The sequence below is a fragment of the Nyctereutes procyonoides genome, unplaced genomic scaffold (assembly GCF_905146905.1).
Source record: "Nyctereutes procyonoides isolate TBG_1078 unplaced genomic scaffold, NYPRO_anot_genome, whole genome shotgun sequence".
NCBI classification, from domain to species: domain Eukaryota; kingdom Metazoa; phylum Chordata; class Mammalia; order Carnivora; family Canidae; genus Nyctereutes; species Nyctereutes procyonoides.
This window is the reverse complement of record NW_026575051.1, coordinates 20,130,160-20,148,664: the sequence shown is the minus strand read 5'-3', so window position 1 is coordinate 20,148,664 and position 18,505 is coordinate 20,130,160. Positions and strand designations below refer to the sequence as shown.

General features: G+C 42.6%; 1 protein-coding gene across 1 annotated transcript in view; it reads left to right on the top strand.

Moving 5' to 3' along the window:
• The window catches only part of TRAM2 (translocation associated membrane protein 2), an 83,448-nt gene that overhangs the window by 42,964 nt on the left and 21,979 nt on the right, over positions 1-18,505 (top strand). The gene's annotated exons all lie outside the window — the stretch shown is intronic.

The window sequence follows — 18,505 nt, the reverse complement described above, 5'->3', positions numbered from 1 at the left end:
TCTGGGGGCAGAGCCCTTAACCCATGACCTGCGGAGGATGCAGTCTCTGTAGCCAGACCCAGGGGAAGCTGTGCTTGGGGGGCAGCCAGTCAGTTCCTACATCTGAGACTCAAGCTGAGGTGTGTTAGCAAGAGAGGAGGAGAACTCTGGGCTCATGAGAGAAGAGACAGGAACTGCCATGGCCAGGGCAGGTGGTCAGGAGACAAGACCAATGCTTGCTCATCCCCAAGCGCCCTCCGGCCCTGGCAGGCACAGTGGGTTGCTGTGCCCAGTGCCATGTGGCCCAAGGTCTGGTTCTGTCTTCTCCATTCCTGCCCCTCCACTCTTTTTTAAAAGACTGAAGTAAAATTGGGATGCCTGTGTGGCTCAGTAGTTGAGGGTCTACCTTCGGCTCAGGGTGTGATCCTGGAGTTCCTGGATGAGTCCCGCGTCGGGCTCCCCAGAGGGAGCCTGCTTCTCCCTCTGCCTGTGTCTTTGCCTCTCTCTCTCTCCCTCTCTGTGTGTCTCCCATGAATAAATAAATAAAATCTTAAAGAAAAAATAAAAATAATAAAAAAATAAAATTGAAGTCAACACACAATGTTACATTAGCTACTCCTGTCTCTTGAAAATCCTAGTAACTAAGGCACCTCTATATCAAATGCGGCTCATTTAATTATCTTTTTAAAAAGATGTATTTATTTATTTTAGAGAGCAAGAATGTGTGTGTGAGCAGGGGGAGGGGCAGAGGGAGAGGAAGAGAGAGGATCCTCAGGCAGACTCTATGCTGAGCACAGAGCTCAACATGGGGCTTGATCCCAGGACCCTGAGATCATGACCTGAGCCAAAATCAGGAGTCAGATGCTTGACCGACTGAGCCACCCAGGCGTTCCTTTCTTTTTCTGTTTTTTAAAAAAATTGTGATGAAATACACATAACATACAATTTAGCATCTTAATGCCTTTTAAGCATACAGTTCAGGGGCGTTACGCACATTCACACTGTTGTGCAACCATCACCACCACCCTTCTCCAGAATTCTCTTCATCTTTCAAAACTGAAACTCTGAACTCATTAAACAGTAACTCCCCACCCTACCCCCATCCCCAGCCCCTGGCAACTATGGTGCTGCTTACTACTGCCTCTATGAGTTTGACTATTCTAGGTAGCTTATGTAGGTGGAATCATACAGTATTTGTCTTCTTGTGTCTGGTTAAAGTTTATATTTGTCTACAAACATTTTTCAAAATGCATTTGTGTGATACATGACCCTCAGAGGAAATTTATAAAACGCAGATAAGCATAGGAAGATAAAAATCACACATGACACCACCACCCAACTAACCACTCCAGTTAGTGAGTATTGATTCATAATGATCCACTATTTTTGCTCTTAGTATATGATGAGCCTTTTTTTCCATGCCATTAATTATTATTCTTTTCAATGAGATATTTTGGAAAGCTATAGTGTGTTTCTTAATAGGGATTACCACAAATTATCTATTCAATCCCATATTATTGGATAATTAAGGTTCCAGTTTATGTTGTAAACAGTGCTACAGTAAACATTCTTGGAACTAAATTTTTACATGCATTTATGGTTATTTTCCCAGGATAAATTCCTATTACTGGAATTTCTGGGTCAAGTACTATGTATATTTTAAAGGTTTTATATATGCATTGCCAAAATATCTTCTGTCATCTAATTCTTATGACCCATAAATTCTAAGTTTTTAAGTTTTTTTGCAAATTTAAAATGTACAGGCTTTTTTAAATGTCAGAATGCCAGTGTATTAGTTTATAAAGAGAGGTCCAGCTATTGAATATTGTGTTGATATTTTCATTGCATTTCTCCCTGAAGTCAGTTTATATGGGATGCAAGATCATAACCCAACACTGCTTTATTAATTTACCATGAGAAAGTGTTGTCCTGGGGGCTACAGCAGCTGGTATGCATGTGACCAGGGCATGCTTTTATTATAGGAAGGGCCTCTGAGATACTGTGGGTTCGGTTCCAGACCATTGTCATAAAATGAATAGTGCAGTAAAGCAAGTCAGATGAAATTTTTGGTTTCCTGGTGCATATGAAAGTTATCTCTACACTTTCCTGTAGCCTGTTAAGTGTGCAATAGCATTATACCTAAAAAGCAGAGTAGACACCTTGAGTAAAAAGTAGTTTATTGCTAAAAAATGCTAACCATCTTCTGAGCTTTTAGTGAGTTGTAATCTCTGATCACAGATGGCCATTGCAAGCATAATCATAATGAATAACTTGGAAATATTTTAAGAACTACCAAATGTGACACAGAGACAAGTGAGCAAATGCTGTTGGAAAAAATGGCACCGATACACTTGCTTGACACAGGGTTGCTGTCAAGCCTTTGGTTTGTAAAAAAAATGCAGTGTCTGCAAAGTGCAGTAAAGTGAAATGCAAAAAATTGAGATATGCCTGTGTTTGTAAAGCCAGATCATGAGCAGAGGGTTAATTTTTGAGTTTGCAGCTTTCCCAGAGAAATTAGCAGACAAGTGATATCCTAAGATAAATCCATCTCCAGCTGGGATGAGAAGGTAGACTTCATGCTCCAGAGCTGAACCTGGAACCTCTGAGCATAAGAGCTTCCCACTAGGATTTGGAAGTATGCCACTATTGATCATATCATGCTCTCATTTGGTTTTTCGGTTTTTGTTTTTAAAAATATTTATTTGAGAGAGAGGGAGAGGGAGAAGGAGAGAGAGAATGAGAGGCAGGGAAAGGGGCAGAGGAAGAGGAAGAGAGAATCCTTAACCAAACTCCTGGCTGAGTGTGGAACCCGAGTTGGGGCTCGGTCCCAGGACCCTGGGATCATGACCTGAGCTGAAATCAAGAGTTGGACTCCTAACCAACTGAACCGCCCAGGCGCGGTTGTTTGTTTATTTATTTGTTTTAAATAACTAATTGATCAATCCAGACAAATGTTCATGTGCCTCCTGTGCTCCAAGCCCTGGGTGTTAAGTAATTTATAAAACAGGTCTGATTTCTTTCTTCCTTTTTTAGAAGAAATTATTGTTTTGAGATTATTAAAAATCAATCTGGGAGGGGTATGACTTATTTATAGATGAGCAAAGAGGTAAGAATTATGTCTGAGTTCTCCAAAACTATGAACAAGCAAGAAGAGAATGAAGTGAAATAAAGTTTTTAATTTTAATTTTCAACTTTAATTTTTCAATTTATTTTACTTGGGTATAGTTGACATTGAATGCTACATTAATTTCAGGTGTACAACATGGTGATTTGACAAGTTTATACATTGTGCTAGGCTCACCACAGGTGTGGTGCCATGTGTCACCACCATTCAGTGCTGTTACAATATCACTGACTGTATTCCCTTTGCTGTGCCTTTTATTTCCATGACTTATTCATTCTGTAACTAGAGGCCTGTGTCTCCCCTTCCCCTTTATCCATTTTGCCCCACACTCTTCCCTTCTCCATTCTGGCAGCCATCAGAGAACAATACAGTTTGTTCTCTGTATTTAGATCTGATTCTCCCTTTTCTCTTCCCTTCTTCTTCCTTCTTCCTTCCTCCTTCTTTTTCTTTCTTTTCTGTAGGCTCCTTGCCCAATGTGGAGCCCAGCATGGAGCATGAGTTTAAAACCCTGAGAGCAAGACTTGAGCTGAGGTCAAGAAGCAGATGCTTAACCAGCTGAGCCACCCAGGAGCCCTTGATTCTGCTTTTCGTTTATTCATTTGCTTTGTTTTTTGGATTCCACATATAAGTGAAATCATATGGTATTTGTCTTTCTCTGACTTAATTTCACTTAATGTAGTACCCTCCAAGTCTGTCCTTGTTGTTGTAAATGGCAAGATCTCATTTTTCTTTTTATGGCTGCATAGTATTCTGTTCTCTCTTATATTCTGTTTATGTATATATTCACCACATCTTTCTTATCCCTTCACCTATGGATGAACATTTTGGTTGCCTCCATGTCTTGGCTATTATAAATAATGCTGTAATAAACGTAGGAGTACATATATGTGTTATTTTTGAGTGTTTTCATGTTCTTTAGGGAAATCTCCAGTAGTAGAATTGTAGGATCATATGGTATATTTATTTTTAATTTTTTGAGGATCCTCCATGCTGTTTTCCACAGTGGTTGGACCAATTTACATTCCCACCAACAGTGCACATGGGTTCCCTCTTCTCCACATCCTTACCAATACCTGTTATTTTTACCATTCTGACAATGGTGAGGTATTCTCTCATTGTTCTGATTTGCATTTCCCTGATGATTAGTGATGTTGAGCTACTTACCACGTGTCTGTTGGCCATGTGTATATCTTCTTTGGAAACATGTCTATTCAGGTTCTCTATCCAGTTTTAATTGGATTATTTGATTTTTTTGGCATGGAGTTGTAGGAATTCTTTATGTATTTTGGATATTGACCCTTTACCAAATAGATCATTTGCAAGTATCTTTTCCCATTCTGTAGGTTGCCTTTTTGTTTTGTTGACGCTTTGGTGTGCAGAAGCTTTTTATTTTGATACAGTCCCAAGAGTTTGCTTTTATTTCTCTTGCCTTAGGAGACCTATCTAGAAAAATCCTATAGCACATGTCAGTGAAATTATTGCCTGTGTTCTCCTCTTAGATTTTCATGGTTTTAGGTCTCCATTTAGGTCTTTAATCCATTTTGAGTTTATTTTTGTGATGTGAGGAAGTGGACCAGTTTCATTTTCATTCTTTTGCATATGTCTGTCCAGTTTTCTCAGCACCACTTATTGAAGAGATGGTCTTGCCTCCATCGAATATACTTGCCTCCCTTGTCATAGCTTAATTGACCATATAAGCATAGGTTTATTTCTGGGCTCTCTGTTCTGTTCTATTGATTTGTGTGTCTATTTTTTTTTTTTTTGTTCACAAAACATGTCTGATATTTTACTCCTAGAGCTCCTCATTTATTAGGGGAGGATAGATAATAAACAAGTAAACAATAAAAAATTACAGTTGTGGTAGGGTAGTGAAGGGAATAGACAAGCTTATGTGTGATAAAGAAAAATGAAAAAGTAAGGACAGAGATGTTGCCAAGAAGCTGACATTGGAGCTAAATATGTGTGGCAAATTGTGTTGGGGACATAGGGAGAGGGTCCAGGCAGAAGAAAGAATGTTCCAGGCACAGGGATTAGCATGTGTGAAGGCCTCAAGTGAGAAACAAATATCTTGGCACATTCTAGTGACTGAACAAAGGCCAGTGTGCCTGGAGCCAGCTGGGTTTGGCATCTTTCTAGGGTGGGGTTATTGAATTCTGTTCCTGGCATCGTCCTCCAGGCCTGGGTAAAGGTGAAGGTACATTATAATCCATACTGAAATGAGGAGGATTCAGTTACATTAGAACGAGAGGATACAGTATTGTTAAGTAGCCTATCTCTTATTTAAATCTTGCCATTTGGGGCTATTCGAAATATGACAAGCAAATAATCTAGAGAGGCAATGAAATCGGAATAGCCTGCTTCATTTTGTATTGGGCCTCCTTAAGCACCAGCTTGGTATGGTCATGTTTGGTTTGTAAGTATGAGAGGAAAGCAAACTTTTCATGGGAAAACAGCAGTTCACAATAATGGGTCTGTTAAGGTTGTGATTTTTAGAACCCTCCTCCCAAATCTCTTTAAGGCTGAGCTGAGGGTGCTTGGGCATGCATCCTTTTTGCATAACCTGGGTAACTTCTGATTTCTAAGGTTTCTTCTTTAAATCCTGTGTAACTGGCTCAATTCATCATTTATCTATTTATTTTTCAATTTGGCGTTTAACTTTGAATCTTAGTAGAACCGTGGCTGTGTTCTTACAAAGCGGTCTACCATTTCTGAATCCCCACGTCTTTCCTTGCCAAGGTTTTCAGGTTCCTTTCATGGTAACGTTGATGAGTTTCTCACCTCTGTCCTTCTCTCTTCCCTCCTCCCAGCTCCTCGCATCTGTGTATAGGGCTAAGGTCACAAAAGTGCCACAAACTGAGTGGCTTAACAACAGAGAGTCATTGTCTCACAGTTCTGGAGGCAAGAAGTCTAAGATCAAGGCGTCAGCAGGGCCATGCTCCCTCCGCAGGCTCTTGGGAAGGGTCTCTTCCAGCTCTTAGTCCTGCCTGCTGGTTCTCTGGTTCATGGCAGCAGAAATGTCAGTCCTCGTATGGCATTTGCTTTGTGTGCGTGTCAGTGTCTACGTCCGTGTTTCCCGTTTTTATAAGGACATCAGTCACGTTAGATTAGGGGCTCATTCTACTCCATTGTGACTTCATCTTAGTGCACCTGCTACAATGCTATTTCTAAATAAGGTCACATTCTGAAGTGTTGGGAGTTAGGGCTTCCAACATATGAAGTTGCCGCAATGTTTTTCAACTCATAATGCTAGCCATAAATGTATGATTTTGTCACAGTATAATGAGCTGGTTATGAAGATTAAGCCCCATTCAGAGGGATGAGCTAAAAGAGGAAGTAGGCATTATTATTGTAGTAATAAATTGTTCATCCTGATGGCATGCCCACCATCCTTGTTTTTCTTTAGGGTCAACAGCAATGAAGCAGGAAGTGTTCCTTGTTACCAATCAATCCATACTATCCTTGTTCCCATTACTACCCTGTTAGGGTTACCAGACTTAGCAAACAGAAATCCAGGACCACCAGGTAAATTTGAATTTCACATAAAGAGTGAATATTTTCTTTTTTAGTTGAGTATATCCCAGATTATACATGAGACATAATTATACTAGAAAATTATCCTTATCTATCTGAAATTTGAATTTAACTGGTCTTTTTTTTTTTTTTTTTTTTTAAGTAGGCTCCACTCTGGGCAGGGCTTGAACTCATGACCCTGAGAGTAAGACCGGAGCTGAGACCAAGAGTTGGACACTTAACTGACTGAGCCATCCAAGTGCCTCGGTCATCTTATATTTTGTCTGGAAACCATACACTCTGCCCAGCTCTGGCAAAAAATAAAATGTCTAGTTTCTGGTCTTACTAGACACTGAGTTTTCTTTCTGAGGAAAATAGTGCAAGGTGTTGATGTTAGGGCCAGAAATATATAGAACCTAAAAGCTCAGAAAAAGATTTTTTATACAGATTCTTCCATCTGATCCAGAGCAGGTCACTCCAAATGGGTTGAGCACTTGCAAGATTGTTTTGGGTTGTGCTACTAATTTGCTGAATTGTCTTGGGTGAACCACTTAACACTTGTTGTGTGCATCCTTCATCTGCAAAATTGACAGCTATGGTCTCAGTCTCAACCCCAAGTGTTTCCTGAATACAGGAAGTCCTAAAAGTCCTCTTAAGTGTTTGCCACTCAGATTGTCTACAGACCCACATCATTCACATCACCTGGGAACTTGTTAGACATGCAGATTCCCAGGCCCTACCCCACAACTATTACATCAGATCTTGCTTTTTTAAAAAAATATATGTTTATTTGAGAGGGGTGGGGGAGGGACAGAGGGAGAGAGAGAGAGGATCCTCTGGCAGATTCCCTGCTAAGCATGGAGCCCAACTCGGGGCTTGATCCCAGGACCCTGAGATCATGACCTGAGTGGAAACTCAGAGTCAGCCACTTAACCAACTGAGCCACCCAGGTGCTCGTAGATCTTGCTGTGTAAGGAGATCCATAGGTGATTCCTGTGAACACTGGAAGTGCTGTTCAGTGCCCTGCGTAATAAAGTACCAGGCAGGCTTTCAAATGATCCTGTGCTTCCGACCTCAAAGGTAACACAGGGAGACCCACTAAATCCTGTATCTTGTTTGCGTTTTCCTGTTTTCTTCCACTTTTACTTTCTCAAGGACTCTGTGGTCTGAGAGGTGGAGGAAGGTGAAGAGTACCACAGGGTGGATTTGGTTTCGAGCTGGACCGCAGCTCCCCAAGAAGTCACAGCTAGGTTTGTAAGGCAGTGTGGGCACAGGTCATGGTAGCTTTACATTCCTGGGCCTGTCTGTTGCTGCACGCCTCAAACAAAAAGGCTGAGGGTGAGGGACCCCTTCAGGAGAAGGGTTTGTTTTGTAGTCCTCACAGGTGACAAGGACACATTCCCTGGCTCACACGGTCCTAGGTGGCTTTATGGCAGCATTTTGCAGCTAGCGATGCAAAGGCCAGGGACCTCCCATACCATAGCTTGGCTGTGGTTCTCTAGTCCCTGGTGGGACAAGACACACTGCCCCATAAAACCACCTCAGACAGATGGTTTTCAGGCCTCATTCAGCTGAAAGTCTTTGTCCAGGGCTCAGAGTGTGTTTTTGTTTCTTGCGCTGCCTGGCAGGAATTCATCTTGTTTCCTGCTTGTATCATGTACTTGAAAGCCTGGCATCACATATCGGACTGAGCCCCGGTTTGTAAGATAAGCTTGTGGGGGACAAAAGGGAAGAGACAGGTGGGCAGCAGTGGCTCTGGCAATGGAGCCTTGCTTGATTACAGAGCAAGCTACCCAACCTGGACCTGCGGTCTTCTCAGATGGAGGGTATTTGAGGCTTACCTAGCCTGGCCCCATCCTTCTCCCGCTGAGGGGGCTGAGACAACTTCCCAGGGACATGCCACAGGCTGAGCTGGTCACACCCCATGCAGCACCAGGACCCAGGCAAGCCATTGGAAGACTGGGTTTGCTAAGTGGGGCAGGGTGGGGGGGACCTAACCAGGGAGACAAAGACTTAGCTCTGTCCTGGCCTCTCTGGCGAAACAACCACCAAGGTTCCCTTTGGCCCTCAGGTCCTGTCTATATGAATAAGAAAAGAAATCACATCTCCCAGTGTCCCTGGCCTTATTGGTCAATCATGTGAAAAAGAGTGGGAAGCCTCTGACCAGGACTTATAGCCAGTCCTGGATTTGATTCCACCCCCCTACAGTAAACCAAAACTTGTTATTAAACTTACTGCCTTCCTCTGGTCTGCTCAAACAAAGTAACAGGGAGCACTGTGGGTTCCCTTATAAGGCCCTAGTCCCATCCAGGAAGGCTTCACCTCATGATCTAAGCCTCCCTAAGGCCCCTACCTGTAACATTGTTGCATTGGCTGTAGGGTGTTAGGACTCCAAAATGTGAATTTAGAGGGGTGGGGGGACACATTCAGACCAGGGCACCTGTTATTAAGCATCACAGTTGTGTAGAAAAGTTGATGGACCATAAGTGGTCAGCTCAGTGAATTTTCACAAGGTGAACCAACCCATCAGCACCTCAAGTGACCCCTTCCAGTTTTTTAAAAGCTCACACTTTCCGTCCCAGTAGGCATTCTCTCCATGCTGTATGTTGTCTGCCCAGGTGGGTTGTACATAGAAGCCTCATATTTGTGAACTGTAGTGTGGGCTGAGTGTGTGCTTGGCATCTAGGAGTTACTGCTGTATTTCTTCCCTGAAGGCCCTGGGGGCTGGGGTGGGAAGTGGGGATTGCAGCCTTGTAAAAAAAGGAATGGTACATCAAGGAAATAATTCCAAAGTTAGGCCCTTTGTTTCCGGCTTCTCTTTACTGCTTCTCTCATTTTGCTACATCTTTTTACATCATCAAAGTATTATTTCCTTGTCTCTCTTACTAGAAAATTGGGGAAGATCTATCCCAAGTCATAAAATCGTCCGTGATGATTCCTTGGCTAGATCTTTGGTTAACTGGGGTGGGGGTGGGGGGTGAGGAAGGATTGTATAAGGGTATATATTTTTTGCTAGGGCTGCTGTGACAAAGTACCACAGACCAAATGGTTTAAATAACAGAACTTCATTGTCTCACAATTCTGGAGGCTAGAAGTTCTAGCATCAGGATGTGGCAGGCTGATTCATTTGAAGGCTCTGTTCCAGGCCTCTCTCCTTGGTATATTGATGGCCGTCTTGCCTGTGTATGTGTCTGTCTGTATGGCCAGTTTTGCTCTTCTGTAAGGACACCAGTCAAATTGGATGAAGGCCCACAGTAATAATCTCATTTTAACTCGATGACCTCTGTAAAGACCTGTGTCTCAATGAGGTCATATTCTGAGGTGGTAGAGGTTAGGATGTAATCATTTTTGGGGGTGGGAAACCATATTTCAACTCCTAACTGCTGAGTGCATGTGAGAACCACGGTGGTGGGTGCAGTGCAGGTGCCACTGGCCACATCTTCCGTTGGGAGGTCAGCGAGGGCGTGGCCTGGCAGCGTGGCCAGACAGAGTAGGGGTGGAGGTCCGAATGCTGCCCTTTGAGGCTCTGTGCCCCTGCCAGTCCTCAGTCCCACTCTCTCCAGCACCTCCGGGAGAAGCAGACCTGCAGGGTTTAACGGATGCACCATCTGTGTGATTTGAAGGGGAGTCAGGAAGCCAGAAGGCATTGGCCCTGTCATTGGCAGCATGGTTGGGGTCTTGGCCCACCCCTCACTAGTTGCTGGCCTCTAGCCTTCAGTTGCTGTCTGTGTAAAATGAGAAGAATACTCAGGATTCCTGTGAGAGGTGAATGACATCACTTACAAGATATATTCACTACAGCACCTGGCAGAGAGCATGTGTTCAATAAAAGCCTCGTGGTTGTCGTTTGTGATCTTTACCCTAAATAAGCACCCTAATGGGAGTACTTTTTGTGTGTGGTGCATGGTGACACTTCTGTTCTTTTGCCTTCTGATTCTGAGGGAAGTGGTCCTAATGATGCTATCTGTTTGTGTAGCACTTCACAGTTTATAAGTCAGTTATCTGTTTCATCCGTATAGCTTTGTGAGAAAAGGTAGATGGTATTATCCTCCTTGTCCAGGGGGGTAAGTGCAGGCAGGAAGACCCTGGATCACTTGATGGACAAGTAGCTGCTCCAGAAATGAGCTTCAGGTCTCTCCATTCCTGGTCCAGGTCCCTGTGGTTTAAAAAAAAAAAAAATCAATGAGGTGGGAAAGACATCACATTTTCATTTTATCCATACAAAGCAGAAGAATTTGAACATTTAGTTACTTAAAGATTATTTTTTAACTAGAAAATACATTAACCTGTCCAAAAAAGTCAGTGTGACAGTTTTGTTCCTACCTTGAACTCTCTTCCTTTGACATCTGCATCCCCTGTGGGGGATAATCCCTGTTGTTTCCTATGTCCCCTTCCTGGATTTCTCCTCTCACTATTTCTTTATGCACACACAAATACACGTTTCTTTTCTCTTTTTCCTCCTATAACCAGTAGAATACTGTATGTTCTATACCTTTTTTCCCCCACTAAAGTAATTCATCCCGGATACTTTTCCACGTCAACGTGTGGAGAGCTTCATTGTTTTCTTCACAAATGTATTGGGGTATAGCACATGCAGTGAAACACACATGTTCTTTAGGGGTACAGCATGTGCATTTGTACATAGGTGCACACCCATGCCACCATCCCCTAGATCAAGATTTGGTGCTCCCAGCTTCCTCCTAGCCAATACCCCCTCCCAAGCCACCATTATTCTGCTTTCTTAATCTCCTGATTAGTTTCCCCCATTCTTGATCTTTGTTTCTTATTTTTAAAAAGAGCTCCATTGTTTATGTCAATACTTCTTAAATTTCGGTGTGCATCAGAACCACCTGGATATGTCATTAAATGTGAAGTCCTGGGCCATCCCTGGCATTTTCTGACCCAACAGGCCTGGGGTAGATCTGCACCAGCACTCATTTTGGAGCTTACAGGTGATGCTGGCATTGCTGGTCCACAGCCGCAGTCTGAGTGCTCCAGTGCATTGGAACCATCATCTACTTAACTAGGCCCCAAAGATGAAAACAAGTTGGATTGCTGCCATTACTTTATTGTTAAAAACAGTACTGTGGTGCATAGCCTTGTACGCATGTCATTTTGAACATGGCAGGTATTACTAGAAGATAAATTCCCAGAAGTGGAGTTGCCACATCAAAGGGTTGATACACTTGTAATCTCAAAAGAAATTGCCAAATTGCCCTTCCAAAGAGGGGGTCCATTTTGCATTCCCATCAACAGTGTGAAACAGAGCCTGAGTATATTGTCAAGCTTTGGATTTTTGCCAATCTGATAGGTATGAACTGGTAGCTCACTGTGGTTTTAATTTGCATTTCTGTTCTGCATAGAGTTGAGCATCTTTTTAAATGCATAAAGGCCTTGTATCTTTTCTCTGTGAATGGTCTGTTCTTATCCCTTTGCCCATTTTTCTGTTGCAGTTTTGATCTTTTTATCTCACCCAGCTTCAAATGCTGGGTGCTCTTTACATATTAGCAAGATTGGAGCCCTTCGTTCTGGGACACCTGAGTGGCTCAGTGGTTGAGCGTCTGCCTTTAGCTCAGGGCGTGATCCTAGAGTTCTGGGATTGAGTCCCACATTGGGATCACCCACGTTGAATGATCATTTTGCCTCTTGATTTTGATTGTGGTGTTTTTTTTTCATATCTAAATTCTTCTTTTATTTTTTATTTTTTTAAAGGTTATTTATTTGAGAGAGCGAGCGAGCACAAGAGAGCATGAGCAGGGGGTGGGGAAAAGGAGAAGCAGGCTCCCCACTGAGCAGGGAGCCCAACATAGGCTTGATCCCAGGATCATCACCTGAGCTAAAGGCAGACTCAACCAACTGAGCCACCCAGGCACCCCTGAGTTCTTCTTTTACAACTTCAAAATAACATGGAAACAGAGTTGGCCATATGCACAGAAACCAGCAGAAGTTTTGTCAGTCTGGATGTGCAGGCATTAGGAAAGGCATCAAGACCCAAGAGACAGCCAGGTTGTGCAGCGATGCTCTTTGAGCGGCCAGCTTTTCACACAAAGATACAAGTATTGTTGGCAAATGCCTAGACTCTAAGGATCTGAAAGATGGGCGGGATGGCTGCAGGTGGCCACTAGTCAGCTCAAGTATACAAGGAGGAAGTGCGAGACCATGTGGGAGTACCCAGATGAGATGGGAACACATAAGGCAGACAAGAGAAGCTACTTACAGGTGACACCAAAGGAAACAGGAATGTGCCTCTTAGTCATAGGAAGCAAAACAGGATGTCCGTAAGAATATTTCTCCTGTCCAGGGACAGCTGCTGACAGAGGTGGTCAAAACAGCCAAGGCTCATATCGATAATTCTAGCTCTCTTTTGAAACTGTGATCAGAGGTAAGCCAAGCAAATGCCACATTTGATGGGAGATGAATAACTCATCTACAGTTGGAAGATCATTACTGAAGGTGCTTTCTTCCAAAGCCAGATGAAAGCCTACAGAAGGGCATATTGACCTACTCTGTGGGGGTGTGTAGGAAGGGAGGTGTCAGGATCATGTAGGCTGGAGGCTACATATTGGTGGCTCATGGTCAGAGATGGCCTGCCAATCTATGTTCTTTGACCAGTCTGGTATTGGCCCATAAAGTATTTTTTTGAAATCGCAGGTTAGTCCCCAATATTTTTTCTATTTTATTATTTTTTGATTTTTTAAAATTTAAATTCAGTTTGCTAGCATATAGTAAAAACCCAGTGTATATCTCATCATGTGCTCTCAGTGTGCCGATCACCCAGTTACCCCATCCTCCCATCCACCTCCCCTTCTGCAACCCTTTGTTTGTTTCCCAGAGTTAGGAGTCTCTTATGGTTTATCTTCCTCTCTTCTTTTACCCTGCTCAGTTTCCCCCTTCCCTTATGGTCTCTTTCACTATTTCTTATATTCTACATATGAGTGAGACCATATGACGATTGTCTTTCTCCAGTTGACTTATATTTCACTCAGCACAATACCCTCAGGTTCCATCCACATCATTGTAAATGTAAATTCATCCTTTCTGATGACCAAATAATATTTTAAAATCAGATGATTTCATGTAAAAATGTCTCTTTGTGTCTGGAATATCAGGAATCCAGCCACACTGGGCTGCACCCCTCCCATAGCCACAGTCTCTGAGGAATACCTTCCCCACTCTCTCATCACCTCCGGGGGACACAGGGTCTGCAGCCTTCTACTGTCATACTCCCCTCTGCGACACTACCTGTCAGTTACTGTGTGTTCCAGTTTTAACTGTTTGCTTTCTAGTAAGGTGGAAAGTGGATATTTCTTTTTTTCTTGTGCTGAGAACTTTTTTTTTTAGATCTAATTTTAGTTAGTGAATATACAGTGCAGTATTGGTTTCTAGAGTAGAATTCAGTGACTCAGCACTTATATATAACACCCATTGTGCAGCAGAACAGGTGCCCTCCTAAGTCCCCATCACTCATCTAGCCCATCCACCAACCACCTCCCCTCCAGCAATCCTTAGTTTGTTTTCTATCAGTAAGAGTGTCTTATGGCTTGTTTCCCTCTCTCCTTTTTTTCTTTCCCTACCTCCCATAGGTTCATCTGGTTTCTTGCATCAAATTCCACATATGAATGAAATCATATGGTATTTGTCTTTCTCTGACTGACTTATTTCACTTAGCTAAGTACCCTCTAGTTCCATCCGCATCATTGCAAATGGCAAGATTTCCTTCTTTTTGATGGCTGAGTAATACTCTGTTGTATGTTTATACCATGTCTTCTTTATAAGAAAGTAGTTATTTCTTAAACTTATCCCTCTCTCAAGGTAGAAATGTGAACAATAGACCAAGAAAAGTGCCCCAGTAAACATAGGGGCACTATGTTTAAAGAAAATCCGCAGGAAGCATACTGTGGAAGTGGAGATGTTACCTGTGTAATGCAGCAGACCTCTGTGCTGAAAGGTTTGAACTTATGAGACCTGGGCTGCTTTGCTCATTTGGTTGTCCACCTGGTACCTGTAAGCATTTTGCTATGATGTGTGACTAGGGTGGCCTCTCTGAGCTCTCTCAGAGATGTGCTGCAAGTGACTTTTCTGAAAAACTATAATAGGTTACTGCCAGATTATTTCTTTCTTTTTTGAGAGTGCATGCAAGACAGGGCAGTCCTTCAAGAGCAGGAGCTCCAACTTGGTTAGTGAGAGGATTTTTTTTTTTAAGGTTCTTAAATTTAGATTGTATTTATTTATTCATGAGAGACACAGAGAGAGGCAGAGACATAGGCAGAGGGAGAAGCGGGCTCCCTGCGGGGAGACCAATGCAGGGCTTGATCCCAGGACCCCAGGATCACAACCTGAGCTGAAGGCAGATGCTCAACCACTGAGCCACCCAGGCGCCCCCTGAGAGGATTTTTATAAGCATTAGTGAGCAACCAAAAATCTAAAAAGGTATATCAAAAACATTGATTTCTTGATAGTCTCCTGGAAGATCACAAAGTTCCAGCTTCCTTTGCTCTGTGGAGAACAGAAAGAGCCAAACCAGTTTCCTTTGTTTTGATCAAAAGTGGGGAGAGTGGGTCAGGGGAAAGCACCAGAGGTAACGTGTATGAATCAGAGTACAGCTTTCGAGTATTTGTGGATGCTACCACTTGTTACCATAGTAGGAGAAAGGCCTCAGAGGAGCAGGTTATGCTATGGCCCTCCCAGACCCCCGCTCCCACCTCCTTCCCTTTTGTTCCAGCCTCCTCTGCCTGGGGCCTCTGCCCTTGCCCGGGCTGCCTAGCTCTGCTGTGTCTCCTCCTCCAGCCACTGTCTGCCATTGTCCCTCTGAGCGACGCTTCTGCTCCCTGCTCCCTCCCCTTCAGCCTTCAGTCCACTCCTGAGCACTTCTTATCACACCTGCCATGGGTGGTATTTTTTACATTTAAATATACATAAGATAAAATTTACCACTGCAACCATTTCTAAGTGTACAGTTCTGTAGTGTTAAATATGTTCACGTTGTTGTGCAACTCATATCCAGAACCCTGTTGTTGCAAAACCACAACTTGGTAGCTATTAACCAGCAACTCCCTACTCTGCTCCCCCTCCCCCTCCAGCTCCTGCTACCCAGCATTCTGGTTTGGGTACATGAATTTTACTACATTCACCTTCTACCTTGTATGATGGAATGCTACAGTATTTGTTGTTGTTGTTGTTTTGTGATTGGCTCATTTCACTTGGTGTCACGTCCTGCAGGTTCATCTGTGCTATAGCATGTGACAGGATTTCCTTCCTTTTTAAGGCTGAATAATATTCTGCTGTGTGTATACTTTAGTTTACCCATCCGTCAATAGACACCTGGGTCATTTCCACCTTTGGCTATTGTGAAAAACGATGCTATGAACATGGGTGTACAAATACTTCTTTGAGATCCTGCTTTCAGTTGTTTTGAGTATATACCTAGAAGTGGAATTGCAGGATCATATGGTAACTCTATTTTTAATTTTTTAATGGAAATATACTTGACATACAATGTTATGTTAGTTTCAGGTGTATAACGTGATTTGATAATTCTGTACATTATGCTTTGCTCATCACCATAAGTGTCGTCACCATCTGTCATCATATGATGTTAGTACAACACTATTGCCTCTGATTCCTATGCTGTACTTCTCATCTCCGTGACTTATTTTAACTGGTAGTGTGTACCTCTTAATCCCTTTCACTTATTTCATCCATCCCCCACTCCCACCCTCAGGCAAACACCAGTTCTCTGTATATAGGAGTCTGTTTCTGGTTTTTTGTTTTTTATATGCCACATATAAGTGAAATCATAAGGTATTTTTATTTCTCTGACTTCACTTAGCACAATACCCCGTAAGTCCATCCATGTTGTCACAAATGGCAGGATCCTCCTCCTTTTTTATGACTGAGTAATATCCCATTATATGCATACCACTTCTTCTGTATCCATTCATCTTATCAGCAGACACTGAGGCTGCTTCCATAATGTGGCTATTGTTAATAATGCTGCGGTAAACATAGGGGTGCGTATATCTTTTCGAATGAGTGTTTTCATTTTCTTTGAGTAAATAGTAGTAGAATTGCTGGTTTGTATGGTATTTCTATTTCTATTTTTAATTTTGGAGGGAACCTCCACAGTTTTCCAGAGTGGTTGGAACAATTTACATTCCCACTAACAGTACACGAGGGTGCCTATTCTCCACATCATCACCAACACTTACTTCTTGTCTGACTCTAGCCATTCTGACAGACATGAGGTATTCCTCTCATTGTGGTTTTGATTTGCATTTCCCTGATGATGAGTGATGTTGAGCATCTCTTCATGTGTCTCTTTGCCATCTGGATGTCTTCTTTGGAAACATGTCTATTCAGGTCCTCTGCCCATTATAAATCAGATTATTATTGTGTGTGTATTGACTTGTATAAATTCTTCATATATTTTGCATATTAATCCCTTATTGGATATATCATTTGCAAATATCTTCTTCCATTCTGTAGGTTGCCTTTTTGTTTTGTTGATGGTTTCCTTTGCTGTGCAGAAGCCTTTTATTTTGGAGTAGGCCCAATAGTTTATTTTTGCTTCTGTTTCCCTTACCTCAGGGGACATATCCAAAAAAATGTTGCTAAGGCTGATGTCCAAGAGATTACTGCCTATGTGTTTGTTTGTTTAGGAGTTTTATGACTTCAGATCTTTTAGATCTTTCATCCATTTTGAGTTTATTTTTAATTTTTTAGGAACTGCCATACTGTTTTCCACAGTGACGGTCCCATTTTACATTCCCCACAATCAATGTACTACAGTTCCAATTTATTTGTCTCCACCAATACTTGATATTTCCTATTTTTGGTGTTTTTCTTTTTAATTGTAGCCATTTTAATGGATGGGAGATGGCATCAGGGTTTTGATTTACATTTCCCTAATGATAGTGATGGTGGGCACCTTGTCCTATACCTGTTGGCCATACACATGTCTTTTTTTAAAAGACATTTTAAAAATAAAATAAAAATAGACATTTTAAATATCTATTCAAATCCTTTGTCCATTTCTTAATCTGGTTGTTTGTTTTTTTTTGTTGTTGCTGTGTTGTTTTATTTTTAAATTTTTTTAAAGATTTTATTTATTCATGAGAGATACAGAGAGAGAGAGAGGCAGAGACACAGGCAGAGGGAGAAGCAGGCTCCATGCAGGGAGCCTGACGTGGGACTGGATTCCCAGTCTCCGGTATCCCACCCTGGACTGAAGGCGGCGCTAAACCGCTGAGCCACCGGGGCTGCCCTGTGTTGTAGTTTTAGCCTCTGGTTTTTTAGTGTGAGAATTTGTTGTGTACCCACTAAGTTCCAAGAAGGCAGGGCTGTGCCCACCTTGTTCACGGTCTTCTCCTGGCACCCAGAATGGAGCCCTGCCCCTGGTTTATTTTTGATGAAAAACCATGCATGTAGCTCTCAACAGTGAAGCGACAAAAGAATGTATTAATTCATGCACACATTCTTGTTTCAAGAGGGATCTAAGGCTATGGTCACATCTCTTTGGAACCATGGTGTTTGGGGTGAAGAATGGCAGGTGACCCTGAATAGGCTTTAAAGAGGATAATCCAAAGCCCTGATAGGTGTTCTCTCTTTACTTTTGGACCATGCTTGTTTGGTTGAGCATAAATCCTACTTTGCTTGGTAATGCTGGCCTCCATGAAACTTTGCATGTGTTTAGTTATTTTCTGGTTTCAAAATATGCTGCCATCAAGTTTGTCTCCTTTGGTCCTCCCTCTGCAGGAGGCAAGGCACATGTCATCCTAGCTGTCCTTCTACCTCCTGTGCCTTCTCCTCCGGCCCCCATGCCTGATGCACCCCCCCACCCCCCCAAGCCCTCAGCCCCTAGGTGAGCCTGTCATCGTGTGCTGCTCATTCTCT